This window comes from Equus quagga, chromosome 6, assembly GCF_021613505.1.
Source record: "Equus quagga isolate Etosha38 chromosome 6, UCLA_HA_Equagga_1.0, whole genome shotgun sequence".
Lineage (NCBI taxonomy): Eukaryota > Metazoa > Chordata > Mammalia > Perissodactyla > Equidae > Equus > Equus quagga.
The window spans coordinates 88837550-88856443 of record NC_060272.1 but is presented as its reverse complement, the minus strand read 5'-3'; the positions used below and the strand labels follow the sequence as shown (position 1 = coordinate 88856443).

Genomic DNA, 18894 nt, shown 5'->3' with positions numbered 1-18894 from the left:
ATCCTCTGGTTCGTCTGGGTCGACAGCAGCAGCAGTTCATGTTCACAGCCCTGACTCTTTTGTCCCCAGGTGGGAATCTTCTCCCAGGGTGGGGGCTTCCCCAGTTGCTCTCTGCTCCCCACAGGGGCTTCTATGCAGAAGACGGCACCTGTGAACGCTGCAGCTCTCCTTGCAGAACACGTGGAGGAAATGCCACCAACGACCACTCTTGTGAAAGAGGCCTCATCCTGGACCAGGGAGGGTGAGAGGAAACCTGCTCCAGCAGGCATGTGGCCATAGAGTGGGTGTGCAAGTGTTGCCCAGAGATGTGTCAGGACTACACCCACGAGAAAACATGCAGAGGTAGCTGGGAGCATCCCAGGGGAGAGCGTGGCTCTGCGGAGCCTCCCCAGCTGGGGGCCGATTCTCTGAGGATGGGGTGTCTGAGCAGAACTGGGGGAACCAGTCTCCCTACCGTCACAGAAATGTGTCCACCACCGTGCACATCACTGAGTAAACCGAGGAGGAGAGAAAGCCTTTCCATTGTGGACTCTGCAGGTTAAGACAGACAAGAGCCCCTTTTTGCACTATTTCTTCCACACACTTGTACCGAGCACTTAGGGGTGCCAAGCACCATCCCAAGTGCTGGGGGCAACTGAGACTCTGAGAATATTGCTCTAGCTAGGAACTTTCTCTCTGGGATTATCTCCCAAGAAAGGCTGTCTAATTATCTCCCAAGAATAAGACTAACTCATAACTGGTGCTGTCCTATCCAAGGGATTCTCTTGGTGTAACCAAAGTGTCTTCTGGAGTTCTCCCCCAAACAAGAGAATGAACACAAAATACACCTACAATGCATTTTTTATACTAATAAACCACGTATATTTCACTTGTCTACCCTACCAGTGAATGAAAAATTAACTAATCCAAGAATTCCTAAACAGCTCTCCATACTAAATAGAGCCTAAGGGGCTCCATACAACTTTAAAAATCTGTTAACTGCTTTCTGGGATTTCAGAACAATCCCTCCAGCATCTCAGCCATCACTCATCTGCCACAGCACCACAGTATTTTGCACTCCCAAGGGGAAGATCATTTCAGGATGTAAACCCAGCACCATCCAATCGGGCCACCATATGTGGTCTCCTCTCCCAAGGCAGGGCCTGTGCCACATGCAGGATGAGCCCTGGCAGGGTGGGGATGGGGCAGACCCACGTACACTCAGGTCTGATGAGCCAAAGTGGTGGGGACAGGCCAGCCCTCTGCAGAAGGAATGGATTACTTTCTCCTGCCCCCTGGGGGTCGCTTGCTGCTCTCCCCTTCCCCAGAGTGCGTGCCTGGGTCCTTCCTGAGCAGGGATATGTGCCATCAGTCCTGTCCCCACCACTCCTATGAAGATGCACGCCAGTGTGTCCCCTGCCATGAAGACTGGAGGGCAGTGCTGCTCAGAAGAAGACTGCGACCTCCGTGCTGAGGCGTCCTCGGTTCTCCATGGTGCGGGGTGTTCAGATGAGTGTGCAGCGGGAACTTACTATGAAAAAGTGACTAAGGACTGCAAAGGGACGACTTCTGAGCGCACAGCTGAGCGCTGCATCCCTGGGAGCCTGACAGGGTTATGGGATTCTGCTGAGACAAAGCAGATTCCAGGGTTCCCACAGCTCCCACCCCTGAACTGTGGTCCCAGCCTTTCCGTCCGGCTCAAGGAAGCATATTGTGACTCTGCTCTAATTCATTATTTATTTTTAAAAGGCATCATTCTTTAGCTTTGATCATGTAACTGTTATTACAATGGCTAATGCTGACCCTCCTCACAAAAGTGGCTGATCCAAAAGGATCCTCGTGTGAAGATTTACAACAGACATGAAGAGCCTTCAAAAGCCTCCCAAAATGGAAGATTTTTCCCCAAATTTTAAGCCATTATAGGTTCCAGCAGCCTAAGGAAAGCTGAGCCACAGAGGATTTTCTCGGGGCACCTTGTCCCCCTTCACTGTCGAGTCCCTAAAGCGCCCTCCGTCCTCCTCACCTTCAGCTCTGCTGCCCTGGGTCCCTGTTCCACCCTACTTGACACCTCAGTCCCTGCACAGTCAAGAGGGGTCTGCTCTTCTGATGCCTCCTCATGTTTGAAGTGGGCGTGAGTTCTTGCCTCTTACTAGGTATCAGGGAACAGAAAAATTAAACAAATTGCCCATTACCAGAGGAATCCTCAAGCAAGTGAGAGAAGCGTCCTGGGGAAGGGAATTTTCTCCACCCCCCACCCCCACCCCAGTTTTAATGATATATAGCATTGTAAGTTCAAGGTGTACAACATGATCTGATACACATGGATATTGTGAAATGATGACGACAGTAAGGCCAGTGAACACATCCATCTCCTCACATAGTTACCCTTTGTTTTGGTAAGATCATTGAAGATCTACTCTCTTAGCACTGTGCACGTGTACAATCCTGTCCTGTTAACTACAGTCACAGCATCCACTCCAGCTCGGCACTCAGTGGTAATCTAACCCAATGTGGCCTCCAAGCAGACACGAGATAGACACCCAGAGGCAGGCCCCTAACCTGAGTGAGAGCTTGAGGGTGACTCCCGGGACAGGAGTGACCTTGGGCCACCCACGTGCTAGGAGGTCTCAGGGACATGTGTTGGTAGGACAGGAGGACGTAGGTTCCCTGGAAGCTTTCTGCTCTAGCCTGTGGGCGGGATCTACCTTTCTCTGTGTTTCATGTGAAGCTTCTTTAGTGTCACTGTCCCAGCTGACTGGCTGTGAAGAACATGGACTTGGAGACGGGCGGCTGTGCTGTGCCGCAGAAGGGTGGAGGGATTCTGGGTGGCAGGCTGTGGAGCTGGGCTCCATTTCCCCGGAAAGTTCAGAGACTCGCCAAGGCCTGCAGGGCCGTCTTGCCTAAACCAGCCCAGTAACTGAGGGCTGACTTTGGGCCCATCTCTGGGGCTCAGTCACAGATGTAACTTGTCATAGAGACAGCTTTACAGGTCTCAGAGGACGTTTCCCTAACTTACTTGATTTGATTTTCCGATTGAGAAAGGCCCTGGGTCTCACCGCTGGCTGCCCATTAGAGTCACCTGCAGAGCTTTAAAACCACAGATGCTGGGGCTCCCCTCAGACCCACCCAACGCTGGAAAGTGACTTGAGTGTGTCCCTGCAATGCTGTTGCTCCTGCCACCAGTCCAAGGGGAGGCCGAAAGAAGAAACGCGGTGACCTCTGACTTTCCAGAGAGAAGAAACAAAGGACCTGACCTGAAAATGAAGGTTTGGGGGGGTGTGGAGAAGCACCTGGAACCAAGACATCTCCAAGCAAGACCCCCCTCTAAGAAACACGAGAACTGGGAATCCATTCTCATCACCCCAAATTATCCCCTATGAGACAGCAGAGACACCTCTAAGCGTCCCACAGCTGTCCCAGGGCACCCGGGCGGAAATAGCGAGAGCTCTTCTTAAGGTCCTGGGTTCAACCCGTGACTCTGCCATTTTCCGTGCCAGTGACCCAGCACCTCCTCCAATTTCCTGATTCAGATTAAATGAGATGATAACAATCACAATAGTAGTACCAGGCATCTGTTCAACCAGTGAGTGCTTCCTGGGAGGCCTCCTATTTGCCATGTGCTCCTGCAGGCCTGGGAACAGCTGAGGAGAATACACACAGAACCCTTCCCTCATGGAGCTTGCATTCTACTGGGCAAGGCAGACTCTACAGAAGATAAGTTAGATGGAAAAATATGTCAGGGAAGCAGGACAGGAAGTTGGGCAGGATACAGCTGAAATTCGAGAAGGAGGCTGGAAGATGTCACTGAGAAGGGAGGGAACAAACCAGGCTATACCTGGGAGAAGAGAATTCTAGGCAGAGGGAGCAGTGACTACTAAAACCCTGAGGGGGCGTGAATGGTTCTCACTCATTTGTCTGACAAACACTCACAGAGTGCCTGTCAAACGCCAGGCCCTCCCATAGGTGCTGTCCATTCACAAATGAATACAAAAGAGGGCTTTTTGTCAACAGGTAATTATATCTTAACAACTATTAGGTTAGTGATAGGTGCAAGGCATTCTGGGAGTTCAGTGGAGGAGTGCAGAACAGGAGTCGCGGTGTAAAAAGGCCACCAACCAGTGTGTGGCCATGCTGCCGCAGGGCCGCTTAGTGTGCTCTTGCTGCAGCTCAGGTAGTTACAACGAGTCTTCCTAATATTTCTGAGGGGCTGTTGCAGGAAGGGCCTCTAGATACTACAGAGAATACGAAACACACATTTTTTCTCTTGTTGTCACAAGAATGCTCCACCCACAGCCCAAGGGCTGTCGTCAATTCATGGCCCCACACCCTTGGCACAGAGCCCTGGAAATCTCTGGAAGAAACGAGGAAGGCACGTGACACACTTTCCAGGGAACTGATTCCTTAGAGGGACACCGTGGCTTCTCCCTCTCTGTCACCTGACCCATCCCACCCAAGGATTGCCACAAGTCCTGCCGGACCTGCCTGTGTCTGGGACCTGCACGACCTGCTAGGACGGCTTGAGGCTAAACCACCACGGGGACTGCGTGCCCACCAGGAACGCAGCCCCTCTGAGTGTTGGGGTGAGGGGCTCTGGGATGCAAGCCCTGTCCTGCCAAGTGCTGCACTGCATGGGGCCCTCAGAGGACCAGTGTTACACCCTTCTGAGGGGCAGCCTTCTTCCCAGTGAGTCGCTTTTCCTCGCAGGAGGGTTTTTTCCTTCCCTCCATCTGAGAAATGACCTTGCACGATGCTTGTTCCCAGAAGATATGGGTGTCTTTCCTTTTAATTGTTTATTTTGTGTTTGGAAAACTTTCAAACCCACAGTAAAGACAGAAGAGTGAGAACAGCGCAAAGAACAGGCACACGTGCCCTTTACCCCGTCCCCACTCTTCACCTCTGACCCCCTCTGCTTTCTCGAGTGCATGCTCTGGGTCTCCTGCTGTCAATGTATATGCAGAGATAATCCACAATATAGGTTTTTTCAGAACCGTTTGTGGATATGTTATATATGTCATTGCCCCTTTCCCACAAAGGTTTTTGCAAGTATTTCCTCAGAACAGGATGCTTTCTCACATAAGCACAGCCCAGTTATCAACTCCAGTGAATTGAACATTGCTATGGAACTTCGATATCTCATCCGTATTATAATTTTGTCAATTCCCCTTTAGGAGAGGGTCCAGTCTAAAGGTAGATATTGCATTTAGTTGCCATGTCTCTTTAGACTCTTTAAACTGAAAATTTTCCACTGAATTTTCTTTACCTTTTACAATATTGACATTGTAGAAGAAGACAGTCCCTCTCCCTCCACGGGGCTTTGTGTGAAGTTTCCCCACGAGTAGATGGAGGTCATGCATTCTCAGCCAGAATTCCTCACGGGTGATGTTGTGTCCTTCTGGAGACACCACATGTTCACCTGCCTCTCGTCACTGATGTTAATTTTGCTCATCTGTTGAGGGCACTGTCCCGTTTCTCCACTGCACAGTTACATTTTCCCTTGTGATTAATAAGCAGTCTGTGGAGAGACACTTTATGGAAATGCAGGTGGTCAGCTCCTCATCAAAGTTTCCCCTTGATTTAGCATCCATTGGTTAATAAATCTTCTTGAACAGAGTATGGCCCAGTCTGAGGTTGGCCGCCTCCAGCAGATCCCACATGGAGGTTTCGCTAATGTGGGGCAGTGCCCTCAGGTCTCCAGGGATGCCATGATTAGTCTCAGCACACGAAGGGGAGAAAGAAAACGAAACAAAACTCAACTGAAAGAAGGAGCAGTGGAGGATATAGGAGAGAGAGAAGGAAGGACGAACATGCTGAAGACCTGGAAAGTGCCAGCACGGATCTCCCCAGCCCAGCAGAGTGGACTTGAGAAGCAAGATCCTCTCGGTAGAAATGTGTGGCCATTTTTCCTTTTCTCGTTGAGTGGTAATCAGCTAGGACACCATTTCCCTGCAAGAGACACAAGGTTAACTATCCTCCACACCATTCATGTTCCCCTCCCAGTAGAAAACACTCAAAGATCCCGGTCCTCTCTGTCCCTGCATCTCAGCTCCTCTTACACAAATCTCAGTGACCTTCCTTCCCAGCAGCTGCTGTTTTGTGAACATTCCCTATCTCCCATATCATCCCAAACTCAGACCATCTTTTCTAATTGCCCCAATCTAGAGTGCCACCAATGATCCCCTCAGGTGCCTTCAGACAGATAGGAAGACGTCATCACTACAAGGTGGTCTTCCCTTAAACTAGGGATGAGAGTTAGACTAGAAGGAGACTTCAGTGCTGGTGCATAACACAGAGCCGTAGTCCCCCAAGGGCTGGGCACAGGATGTCTCAGGTCTGATCTTCTCACGTTCTCCCACCCTGCCCCTCACCACCACCCCACCAGGGTCAGCTAGTTATAAACTGAGTAATTCCTCTGGAGGTTGTGGTAGATTGAACAATGCGGCCCCTACAAATGTCCACATCCTAATCCCCAGACCCTGTGAATGTCACCTTACATGGCCAAACGGGTTTTGCAGATGTGATTAAATTAATGGTCTTGATGTGGGAAGATTATCCTGGATTTTCAGAAGGGTCTTCACAAGAGTGAGGCAGGGGGATCAGAGTTAGTAGTTGATGCCTACGTGATGACAGAGCAGAGGAACAAAAAGAGAAGATGTTGTGCTTTGGCTTTGAAGATGCAGGAAGCAGCCACAAGCCAAGGAATGCAGGTGATCTCCAGATGCTGGAAAAGGCAAAGAAATAGATTCTCTCCCAGAACCTCCAAAAGGCACACAGCCCTGTAGAGCCGTTTTAGACTTCTGAGCCTCATAAATGTAAGATAAGAAATCTGTATTGTCTTAAGCCACTAAGTTTGTAGTCATGTGCTACAAGAACAATAGGAAACTAATCCAGAGCTCTTTCATCTTGAGGGGATTAGGGCTCCGCCCTAGTTAACCAGATCCATCAGCTGGACAAGGAACTGTGGCCAACATTGTCTTTAATACAAGAGCCACCAAACAAGCATTCACTGGAGCCCTGGCCTGTGCTGGGTGCTGGGAGCTCAGAGTGCAGGACATGGCCCTGCCCTCAGGAGCTCAGAGAGCCTCCCAGCAGAGTTTGAGTCCACAGCACTTTCTGCAGCAGCTCTAATATCACTTAGCTTTTCCATCAGCGCCTGTGCTTAATGCTCACTAGAGTCATGGACACAGCCTGGCTGCTGGTCTAGAGTTGACCAGTGGCTCACACTAGAAATGCAGGAGAGCCTGGCTTCCAGTCCACGAGGTTGAGCAGAAGCTGGGGAAGAAGTTGCCTCTAAGGACTGAGTGCTACCTGCGGAGCCAGTGAATCTCAGTTTCTTACTTTTGAATTAACCTGCCCTTACCTTCCACCCCTAAATGTTGTTATTAAGGAAGAAGGAAGAATCAGCGACTCCACTGGGGTGGGCGGTGGCAGGACTGGGGTGGTGTGGGGCTGAACAACTAGACTCCAACTCATCTTGCTTTGTAGACCAGAGAATTTAAGATTTTAACTGAGTTTTTAAACACCTGGGCAAAACAGACTCATTGTCCATAGCACTTTCTGTTATGATGGAAACGTTCTATATCTGTGCTCATGCAACTGAGGAACTGAAGGTTTAATTTTAATTCGTTTTAATTTCAAGAGCCACACAGTGTGGGCAGCACAGCAGAACTAAGGTTAAAATCTTATCTTGGAGGCAACACATTCAAGGCTCAAAATAGAAAGTTGAAGTTGTGGGGACAGGTCATCACGTTGGCCCTGCTCTTTCTTTTCTTCAGTGGAGCCTTGACACCTGCTGCCCCAGCACTGCCTTAAGTGGACTCCTGCTCCTGGGATGCCCCGTACATCCTTGGGCTCATATTGACAGACTGTGGTTTCTGTCCAGCCCACCATGGCCAGTCCACTCTTGATGAGGATCAAGGCTTCCCCAAGGAGAGAAGCCCAAGGTGTCCTGCCCTTCATACTGATCTTTATCATCCTCTGGGAAGCATAGAATGTCCTGACTTAATCCAATGTGATTCTTAGCTAAAGTTATAGGACCACCCAATAATCAGACCCCACCTGCACTGATACCATTTTAACAATTTTTTTCATGATCTTTCCTTTGTCTTGTAAAGGAATAACTCACATACCGATGCCTTATAAATTTAGCTCTAACCTCAACACATGGCAGCTCTTCACCGCCCCTGTGTCCTGTCCCCATGACTGCAGCTCTTTACTGCCCATGGGTCCTGTCCCCATGCTATACTCTGAATAAAAGAGCACTACTAACAGACCTTGAGAGTCCAAGAAATCTTTCTTTCAACTCCTCGACTCACCGAGCCCGCATCACTCTGACCTCTGTTTTCTCTCAACTCCTAAAGGCTTTGTGATCGATTCTATTTCTTGGACATTCATCTCAGCTCCCAAGGATATCCATCAGCCCACAGGGACATTGTCTCATTCCTGCATCCTCTCTCCCCCTGGTACACAGTGGGGAGCATATAGATGAAATTTGGGAAAAGTGTCATACTTCATACCAAGACAGATTCTTTTTCTCCCTTGGCAGATGTGACCGGCATGCAGGACTGCCCCAAGGGCTACTATGCCATGAGGAAAGTTACCGGTGCCCCTGCCACAGCTCTTGTAGGACATGTGAAAGAGACACAGCAGGCAGTGCCTCTCCTGCCCACTGGGCTGGTACCAGCTGGGAAAGGAGCACTTGCCTCAGTACAGGGAAGAGTAGGGTGCTCAACAACTTTTTCCCTCATTTAATCCCATAACCACTCTGTATATCACTATTAGCAAACCCATTTTGCAGATGAGGAAGCTAAGGCTCAGAATGCTTATATAACCAGGATGAAATCTCATAGCAAGTAAGGAACAAAGATGAGCGTCCAACCCTGGTCTAATGGTCTCTAAAGGATTTCAGCCAGTTCACAGTAATGACTGGAGGAAAGGAGAAGCAGAGCGACTTGGTGAGATAACACAAAGGGCAGATTGTCAAGTCAGACTAACGTGCCAAACCTCGCTAACAATTCAAGGACTACAAGCAATCACCAGGCAGAGGTTAAGCTTTCTTCCCTCAGAGAAGTCCAAGATTGTGGATGTAGGTTCTTTCTCTTTCTGCATTAGGATTTGTTCTGATCAGATTTAATATGTGAGGTCTAAGCAATGTATGTGGAGCATTGATTTTACAAAGAGAACAATTTCAGTTAAATATCTCCATTTATGTCCCACTAGTTCTCAACCTACCATGCCCCCTAAAATCTACAAATGCCAGGTTTAGTTTCCATGAGAAACTTAGACACACAGATGCATCCTACTAACCGCATTTCACAGATAAGAACTCGCTATTATTTTTCTGCTGGGAAAACTGTTAGTGTGTTTATCAGAAGGTCTGGTTACCAGCATATTTGGAAGAGGATTTGCCTGGGTCATCCCTTCTCCCGCCAGGCATCCCCAGTAAAGAGAAAGATTGACTACAGGCCTGTTGCTGACTCCTCCTTCCCAGTCAGTAGCCTAAGGCGCTGAGAGTTTCCAGACCAAGATAGAAAGGCCATAGCCTTGGACTTTCCCCCAGTGTTTTTGCCAAGATCAGCACATCTCTTCTCTTCTCTTCAGATCTGTATCATTACTGCTTGTATCACTCATTGCAGTGCTACACACTGCCTTGTGTTCTGATTTACCTCATTCAATCATTCACTCAACACATGTTTGATGGAGAGCACCTTGTATGTATAAGATGAGTAATACAAAGACCTGGACCTTCAAGAGCTTATTCTTCTTATATATCTCTTCCCAAGAAAACTATAAGCTCCTAGAAGAAAAACACCTCATTTTTCACGTGTTACTACAACACTCAGCACTGAGCCACACTCATTAGCAACCCTCATAAAACACCAGCCATAGAGGTCAATGAAGAAAGGGCCCTGCCAGACAAGAGAAGGGATGGACTACCTGGCATAGCCCTTCATCTTCATCCAAACAATGGCCTGAAAAGATCTGGATCCCAGATAAAGAGTCTCCATCTTCCTAAAGTCACTAAATGCTCTTATGCACAAAAGAGGGTATAATCCTGTGATCTAAATAGATTGCAGACTATGGAGTTAAGAAGACAATTGTTTCATGGTGTGTGAAGTCACACTTTGGGAGGAGAGGTACAAGTTGCCATGAATCTCTAATGGAGAATAAATGGGGTATTAATGAGGTATAAGTGGAGATATTTAACTGAACTAGTTCCTTTTGTAGAATCAATGTTCCACACACATTGCATAAACTTGGTATATTAAGTCTCTTTGCCTTGGAAAGGCAGGTATATAATCCTCTGCACCCTGCCCCAGTGCACATGGTTATTTTGGTGTTTAACCTCAGAGCAGGTTCTTTAAGCTCCCAGGTACTATTTGTACTGATGCACGAGGTCCCCTTCAATGCCATGAGGCTCAAGAGATTTCATAGTCGCCTCATGCGCAGGAGTCATCAAAGTCAGCAGTGGCGTTGGACTCCTCTTCTTTTAATCTGATCCACTGAACTCTCCATTGTCTTTCTTTTAGCATTATTCTTTGATAGTTTTTAAACCTGTTCGATATTGATAAGTTTCCATCCCCACAATTCCTATTGATGTTTTTCACCTTGATAACAATCTATAAAAGCATCAGTAAAGAAAGTTTTTGCTGCTTTAGAGTTGACAAAGTATTTCCACTCACAAGGTATCTTTATACTAAGATTTGATTCTATAACAATCTTATGAGATTCACATTATTCCTTCCATTTTACAGATAAGGAAACTGAGACTCAGAGAGGTTAAGTGATTTTCCCAAAGCTACCATGTACAGCTAATAATACGTGGTGGAGCCAAGACTAAAAGTCAGATCTTCTGACGTCAATCCTGTGTATTCCCTCTGTGGACAAGTGTGGTTTTCTCTTTTCCCTGTTGCTTTCTCTTTTGAGTCTTATGTGGTCTTTATCAACAATCAGGTCATGGCGGGTGCTTTCTCTTGTTCTCCTTTCATCTCTCTATCTCTCAAGTACCTCCGAGTCTTCCTGACTGACTAGAGCGGTCACTGCTCCTCACCTGACTACAGAAGGTGAGACAAGGCTTCACTTGCCAAAATCTGGGCCCCTGGGGGATACATGTCCTCACTCAGACCACTGACAGGTAGCCAGGCAGAGGCAGGCACAGCATCATCTAGCCCTGGCTTTAGTCTTCAACAACTTAGTGGAACTGAAATACATTTTTTAAAACACCTTATGGGGCCAATAGTTTTGTACCAGAGAAGCCAAGGCTGAGCCTTCAGGTTTCTGGGATAGTTTCAGTGCACTGACGTCTAGACACGCCGAGAAGGGTCAGACGACCTCTAGAAGTTTATCTTTGACAACGATTCCTCTTCTCTTTCCTATCTTACTTAAAAACTTTTCTTTACCTTCAGATCAGGCACTGCTTTGTTATAGTGGTATTTAACAGATAAGGTCAAATCACATCACCCCACTTCACTAGTTGTTTGAACTAGCAAGTTGTCTAAATTCTCTAAGCCTCAGTTTTTAAATATGTAAAACAGTGACAATATATAAATCATAAGGCTTGTTATGAGGATTAATCATACAATTCATAATTATCACTTACACTCGTTAATTATTTATGAAGTGCCAGGCACGGTTCTAACAACTTTTTCGGTAATAACTTGTTTAATTTTAGCCATGAGCATGAGCCCCATATTACAGACCTGAGACACGGAGATGTGGTGTGATTGCCCAAAGTCACACAGCTCATCAGTGGTATGACTGGGCTGTGACCCCATGCAGTCTTGTTTCAGAGGGCCAACTCCTAACCGCCATTCTCCGGTGTCTCATTTTTAGGTTCAATAGGTGAAATAATGTTTATGAAGTCCCTAGTGGACTACCACGTATATAGTAGAAACCTAATGAGTGGTGATTATTGTTATATTCAGCCTCCTAAAATCTTTTCCAAAGAGGTTACATCTACTATTGCATAATCATCAACATCACTCTTGTCACTTCTTATTTCAAGATTTCTTAAATTGAGAAATTAGAGGAACCACTCGGAGGTATGTTTAAAATGTCTTCTATTCCCTGATCCCATTCAATACAGCTTAAAGGCTGTGTAACAGTGAGAAGCACACGGGTGTACAGAAGGCAAAGGTGGTGACGATTATTGTGGTGCTACTACATGAGGTAAGAACTAGATCCTTTCATGTGTGTTGTCTAACTTAATCCTCACAGATAGCAGGGGAGGGATTGTCATGCCCAACTCACAAATAAGAAAAGTGAGAATCATTGGATTTGTTAGTATAAATAGTAATGAGTCTAATGAGTAAAGTTAATGAGTAAAGAGTCTAAAGTCACCAGCCCTGTAAAGGAACCCCGTCTGACTTCGTTTTTTCCACCTCACTCAACTTAGGAGTAAAGCTTAGGATTCAGTCTTTGCTCACATACTGGGCTTCAGATACTATGCAGAAGACTCCACTGGATGGTGTGAGAGGCACAGCAAGAGCCAAAAGGCCTGCCAGGCCCATGGCCCACAGGCTGCCTGTCTTGCGATCCATTTTTCTTTCTGCTCCACTCCAAGGGAGAGCGTCATCACCCCTGCCCAGAGCGTTACTACGAGCGTTACTTTGCTGCAGAGCAAAGCACGCAGACCTGTGAGAGATGCTGTCCCATGCGATCAAGGCAAAGGTCAGAGCATGTCTATCATTTTGTGTGTGTGAACGGAAAAATGAAAAGTTTCCTTCCTGTTTACCCCTCTCTCCTTTTCACCACCTCTGGATTTTCCTCTCGCTTGCCAACCTCATAGCCAGTCCTCTCCAGCATCCTCTGTTCTCCCTCTGCTCCTGCATCTCCCCTCTAACCTGGGCTTCTCCTGCACACACTGCTGCCTCTTTAGATCCTCCCATCTTTCAAGGCCCAGATACAGCGTCCTCCTCCAGGAAGTGTCTTCCGCCTACTCTGTCTTCCTTCTCTGTCTGTTGAACTTGGAATCTGCCTAGAGGATTTTATTTTCACTACTTCAACAACTACTTAAGACGTCTGCCTCAGACTCTCCCAAATCCCATTCTCATTTTCCCAGTACCTACTTGTCTGTCCCAGAGACCCTTCAGATCAGCACACCCTACAGTAAACACAATCTGAGTTTTCTCTGACAGTCACTATTTCTGTTCGTGGACCCACCGTCCAATCAGTCACTCAGGTTTGGTACCTTGAAGTTATTCTTGACTCTTCTCTTTGCCTTGCCTCTTGCCCAACCCACCTACCTCCAATGAAGGTAAACTCAAGGTCTGTTGATTCTCTCTTCTAAACATTTCTCTACTCAGATCTCTTTCTCCATCCTCACTCTCCTCATTGGGCACTCTCAGCATCTCTTAGCAGACTCTCTGGAGTAGCCAGCACAACACTGCAGGTCATCCTGCACAATGATGCCAGAGAGATCTTTCTAAAATTCAGACCTGCTCATTTTCCTCTGTAGCTTGGCATAGAAAGTTGATTGCAGTGATCCCAACTCAACACTTAAGAAAGAAATACCTGCTACGATGCTTTAATTGTTACAACTTATTAGATTAATATTGATAGCTGGCAGGGTGAATTCCTGTTGTTCTTTTCAAAATGATCTTGGTTATTCCTAGCTCTTCTTCTACATGAATTTTATAATCAGTCACATTTCATTTAAAAATAATCCTTTGGCTATTGATTGGCATTGCATTGAATTTACTTTGGGGGAAAAATCCGTCTTTATGATCCTGCGTCATCACATTTATGAACATGGTATGTCTCTCCAATCTATGCATTTACTTACTCTTCTTCAATAAACTTTCAGTTCATGTTTTCTGTTTTAAAAAAGTGATTAGATTCTTTCTCCAGGCAGTCCTTTTAGCTTCCGTCTCTACTCTCCTTCCCTGTACTCTAGAACCTAGACCCACCCAGAACCACTCAGCAGCCACCAAATATGTGGTGCTCTTTCACGCCTCCATGACTTTTTCCAATGCTCTTTCTTTTCCTGGAGAGCAATACTCTAGGGAACTCACAACTTAAAGACCCAGCTTGAATGTCATCTCCTCTGTGAAGCTTTTCTTAGTATTCTCAGAAGTGCTCTTCTTTCTTCTTCTTTTTAAGATTCTTTTTAAGAGCTAACAGCTGTTGTCAATTTTCTTTTGTTTTTATTGCTTTTTCTCCCAAATCCCCCCAGTACATAGTTGTATATTCTAGCTTTGGGTCCTTTTAGTTGTGGCATGTGGGACGCCACCTTAACATGGCCTGATGAGCGGTGCCATGTCTGTGCCCATGATCTGAACTGGCAAAACCCTGGTACGCTGAAGCAGAGCACGTGAACTTAACCACTTGGCCATGGGGCCGGCAATAAAATGCTCTTCCTTCTTCTTGATTCTGTAATACACTGTTTTATCGTAGCTCTTTTTACATTTCATTTTAATTAAACATGTCCATCATGCCTACTAATTGTGAGACCCTCATGGCAAGGATTGTACTACATTCATCTGTATCCCCGTTCCTAGTCTGGAGTGTAACACATAGTGAGGGCTCATTGTTGGCTGAATGAATGAATGAACAGAAAACAAATACATCCTAATGTCTTTTTGCAATTTGGAAAATTTTCAGCTATTAGATCTTCAAATGTTGCTTCTCCACCCTTCCCTCCAATCTCCTTTTCTGTAATTCCTTATTGAATGCTGTTCAGAGTTTCTTTATCTATGATTTTGATCTCTACGTCTCCTACTGCTCTTTTATATTTTTCTCTCTTTGATTTGCTATGGTTTACACTAGGTTAATTCTTCAGTACTCTACTCATTTCCCTAATTTGTTCTCTGACTGTGTTAACTAAAGTTCAGTTCACCTATTATTTTAGTTATTTAATGACTTATTTTTAAGATTTCTAATTGTTTCTTTTACATTTCCATCTATTTTTGTTTCATATCTTCCTTTTTGTGTTTCATAATTTATTATTTTTATGGATATTATGTCTTATTTCTTGAGCATTTTAAATGTGCTAATTTTAAAAAAAAATTGTCAAAGTTTTCTATAAAAATTAATGTTATCTGAAGTAAATTCATGTTTTAGTTCTGAATTGTGTTTGAAATCTTTCTTAGCATTCGTTTTGTCCATACACTTTGGAATTCTGCTCTTAAGCTCATTTGGAATGGGACACTTTGTGTTCCAGTGTTGCTGGAGGTAAAACTGATGACAATACAGGCCCTGTCAGCAATCCAATCCACAGCTCCGGGTGATCCTCATCCAGAAGTGATGTTAATATGGGCAGAGAGTCCCACCCTGCCTCCTGTTTTAAACTCTAAGCCTGGATTTTGGCCCAGGTCTCAAATGAAACACTTTCAGTTCCTATTATGGTAGAAAAGTTGAACTCACAGCCGCTATAGCCCTCATGTAGGCCAAGAGCAAAGCAGGTGGGTGTCTTGAATCTCACCACTGTTCCTTTCTGGTCCAAAGAGATTTCATCTTGTTTTTGAGCCCACCTGTCTGTTTCTTTGGTTCTCTCTGTTTATATTTATTCTACCATTTCAGTAAGTTTGCAGTGAAAGGGTTGTGCCAGAACCTGAACTTACATATAATCTTTTGGTGTATATGTGTTACTAATGGATAATCAGAGTCTTAGAAAAACATTATGTCCTAAATTATTGCCCAGCCTCATTCTGCTAATCCAAATGCCTGGGGGGGGGGGGGGGGGGTTTATTCAGAGTGGGATTATTTTAGGGGGTTCTTTTTGATACTTAAGACTTTTAGATGAAAGAAGCAAAGTCCATCCTGTTAGAGCCTGCTTCTAATCTTGCTTCCTTTCCCTTCCATAATGATTCATCTTGGAGTAGTAAGTTGACTACATTGTAATGTCAGTGAGTGGGGACGACAAAATGAAAAATTAGCTCCTCCCCACAGTGGGGGATACCATCAGCCACTTGCTATATAGCCACTAGGCTCACATTCCTGAGTGCTATCTTGATATTTTAAAATACCTTCTTCCCAAGTGCTCCCCAGGTACATATGAATATAGCCATCTCCAGATGGGAAGTGGCTTCCATTATCACCTATGTCTTGATGCCTTCAAATCTACTTCTCTTTCCCAAATGGTTTTCCTGAGTTCTAGTTCTGGACGTCCAATTGCTTGTTAATATCTCTAATTGGATGCTCAGGAGATGCTTCAAACTTGAAATGTAAATGCATTATTTACAGCCTACCTCACCCCATCCCTAGACCACTTTTTCCTGTCCTCCCTATTTTGATGAGTGGCTCCACCAGCTACCCAATGTGCCTGAGACAGTAACCTGGCCATTACCCTCTGCTCCTCCTCTTGCAACCCCCACAGTCAATTTGTCCTCAAGTTCTGTCAAATCTACCCCCTAGATACCTAGTAATTGCATTTCCTTCTTGGCTTTTGGGTATCATTATCTTAGCTCACACTCTTATCTTCCCTTGCCTGAATTATTCATCAATTCTCTAACTGGTCTTCTTGCCTCAAGTGTTAGTCACTTTGTAACCAACCAGACCTCCGTATACTCTCAGATTCATCCTTCTACGTCACAAACATCATAATGATGTTTCTCTGTTTAAAGATGACTCTCCATTGATTTTAGGATAGAGTCCTAACTTAGTAGCTTTGCATATGATGCTCTCCATCATGTGACTCTCTTCATATTCAGCCTCATCTCTCATCACCTCCTTTGTCAGCCTCTAATCCAGGTATAATTAGTTACTGAAACCTGAGCCAACCTTGCTCTTTCTCCTTCTGGAATACTTTCTGCAGCCTGCTTTACCTGGCTATTTCTTTCTGATCTGTTGGAGTCAGCATTTCCTCTAGAAAGCTTTCCCTAACCCACCATTTTGTGTTCCCTTAGTGCTCTGCATTCATTGATCTATGTATTTATTCATCAAATATTTGTCCAGCATATGGCGCAGACAATGTTGATACAACCGTGAACAAGGCAGTCAAAGTCCCCTTAGCCCAGAGGGCATATTTGTAACTGGTTACTTATTCTTTCTCTCTCTCCCTCTAAACTGAGGTTCTCAAAGGCAGAAATTAATGTACTCACCTCTGTATCTCCAATGCTTAGCACTGTCATAGGGGCAGGCGGAAGTGGTATAGGTCCCTTCAGTGGAGCCTCCAGCTGACAACGGTGACACCAGTTGGTGAGGCCCAGCCTGCTGCGTCATCAGTGGTGGCTGAAAGCTCTGCCAGAGGGGCAGCAACCTGGCAGCCCCATTCTGGCCCAATGCCCAGTTTATGGCAGCGGGTACCACAGTCCATGATGCATCTAAAGCAGTGGAGTTCTGCCTTCTGTACAGCCTTTACCTCAAGCCCATCACATAGATGACTCTCAGCCTGGCCCTCCCACAGTTGACGTCGCCCAGAAGGTCCATCTCCAACAGGCAGGTGATGGGAAGGCTGAAGGGCACCATGAACAGTCACCACTTCTCCATCCTCTGGATTTCCAAGAGTGCCATGGACTTCATCAACTTCGAAGGCAAGGTGGAGAACAAGAGTCTGGTCAAGTCTTTCCTGGACTGCCTAGGTGGGAAGAACATCCATCTCAGAAGCTTCTCTGATATCCTCAAAATGCCCATCACCAAGTTCAAAATCTATTTCCCCACTCACCATGACTGGGACTCCTTCTTCCCCATCACTCAGGATATGAACGAAATGCTGCAGAGAAAGAGGCTGGACACGATTCACCTGGAGGGTCTGCCTTGAAAATGGTTCTCTTGAAGGAGTTGGGCTCAGTGATGCCCAGTGAGGAGGTTCTAGTCAAGGTGTTTGAGAAGTTTATGGAGATATGGAACGTGGATATCCCCATGCTGGACCCCTACTGAGAGCAGAGGACCAGCCAAAACTTCCACACCTTCAGCTTTGGGGGACACTTGAACTTCAAGGCATATGTCCAGTACTGTGGGTATGTGGGCTTCATCCAAACTGTGGGCACCTTGGGTGGGATAAAGCTCATGTTACAAGTGAGGACAGCAAGGCCTGGCCTGCAACACCAAGGTTTCTTTTGACTCAACCACACACCTGAGTAATGCCTCAGTGAAGAAACGGCAGCAAAGAAAAGAACAAAAGTGCCAAGAGAAAGAGGCAGAGAACAGAGTAAAGGAAACAGAAAGGGCTAGAGGAATTGGAGAGAGAAAGAAAAACAGAAGTTTCACAAGGAGGAACAAAAACAAAGGGACATAAATTCCGTCAGAATCAGAAAAACCTCAAGAAGCTATAAGCAGAGAAGAGAAAAAGCTCCGAGAAAAAAAATATAACTGGAAGAGGGGACGCTGCTGCCTGAGAGGAAGTTGGGGTCCATCAGGCTAATTTCGGAGCTGCTGGTCAGAGCCAACTCACCCAATGGGCATGGCAGAGCTGGTCTTGATCTTCAGCACTGGACCTGACTCTTCCTTCTCTGGGCTGTGATCTGTGCATTTCTCTGAAAATCAGGGCCAGTGTCTTGCTCTCCCCCTTTTCCTTGGCTGGTTGCAACCACAAACAGAATAAATAAATCTTAATACCCAGAAAAAAAATACACTAAAAAAAAGAGTTGGGATGCACAATAACAAGTTTTTATTGCTTTGGAGTGACTTTCAGTAACATAAACATGAAATTACTCTTAGCTAGAAAGTGCTTAGACTATGAACACTCTAAACTAAGCTGCAAGTGGTCATATACTATTCACACCAGACTTAACATTTCTTTCTTTTTATTTATTTTTTCTTTTTGAGGAAGATTAGCCCTGAGCTAACATCTGCTGCCAATCCTCCTCTTTTTGCTGAGGAAGACTGGCCCTGAGCTAACATCCATGCCTATCATCCTCTATTTTATATGTGGGACGCCTGCCACAGCATGGCTTGCCAAGTGGTGCCATGTCGCCCTCCGAGATCCAAACCAGCGAACCCTGGGCCGCCAAAGCAGAATGTGCAAACTTAACTGATTAG

At 45.8% G+C, this 18894-nt stretch overlaps 2 pseudogenes; one reads left to right on the top strand and one right to left on the bottom strand.

Annotated features, from left to right (window-relative positions):
• LOC124240768 (dual specificity protein phosphatase 5-like) overlaps positions 1-17136 on the bottom strand; it is a 47312-nt pseudogene extending 30176 nt beyond the window's left edge.
• Positions 17137-17206: 70 nt separating this feature from the next.
• Positions 17207-18354, top strand: LOC124240767 (A-kinase anchor protein 17A-like; annotated as a pseudogene).
• Positions 18355-18894: the final 540 nt, after the last annotated feature.